Here is a 941-nt window from a genome sequence, read left to right as displayed (position 1 = left end):
TTACTACTAAGACAGTAAAACTGTTTCATTATTTCAAAGCTCAAATAACTTACGGGTTTGCTGCCGGGTCATCAGAAATATCGATAGTTACTATTAATCAACAGGTGAGGTAGCACTAATTCCGTCCCTCTGTTTTTTGACGAGAGACAGAGCCGGGTTCCAAGCAGCATTTAAACAAAATCCACCATCTCTGTTAATAAGCTTGCTTGATATTCTGATTTCAACAGCTTCCTTAATAACACTATCCCAATAGCTGGGCGTGCAGGCCAGAATCTCCGTGTTGTTGTATTCCATAGGATGGCCGGTGTCAAGGCAATGTTACGCAATAGCGGATTTGCTCGGCTGTTGTAAGCGTGTGTGACGTTTATGTTCAATACACCGGCCTTCCACAGTCCTGATTGTCTGACCAACATATGACACGCCACAACTGCAGGGAATACGATAGACCCCAGCCTCCGGCAAACCAAGATCATCTTTTACGGAACCCAACAGGGCCTTAATCTTAGAAGGTGATCGAAAAACGCATTTCACATCATATTTCCGCAAAATACGGCCAATCCTGTTGGAAATTCTTCCTGCGTAACGCAAAAAGGCCGTAGACTTAGGTGTCACTTACTCTGTGTGTGGTGTCTTCCTTGTTTCTCCTCTGTGAACCGAGGTATTAAATTTGATAACACATTTCTTCTTCCTTGCATTTGTGCACTGAAAATGGCAAGGTGTGCTCCTGTCGAAATATCGGCGGTGTTCGAAGACATCACCCGGCAGCAAACCCGTAAATTATTTGAACATTCAATTCGCCGGGAAAAAGTTAATATTTCAAAGCTGTTGTCACGCATACATAAAAATGAATTTTTTTTTCAGTATGACACTACAAACAGTGTAGTTTCTTCTCTTTGTTTTCGTGTGTAATTTAAAAATATAAAAATGAATACCTAGACAAA

The sequence above is a fragment of the Schistocerca gregaria genome, chromosome 10, assembly GCF_023897955.1.
Source record: "Schistocerca gregaria isolate iqSchGreg1 chromosome 10, iqSchGreg1.2, whole genome shotgun sequence".
In the NCBI taxonomy this organism is placed as follows: Eukaryota; Metazoa; Arthropoda; class Insecta; order Orthoptera; family Acrididae; genus Schistocerca; species Schistocerca gregaria.
This window is presented reverse-complemented; position numbering follows the sequence as displayed.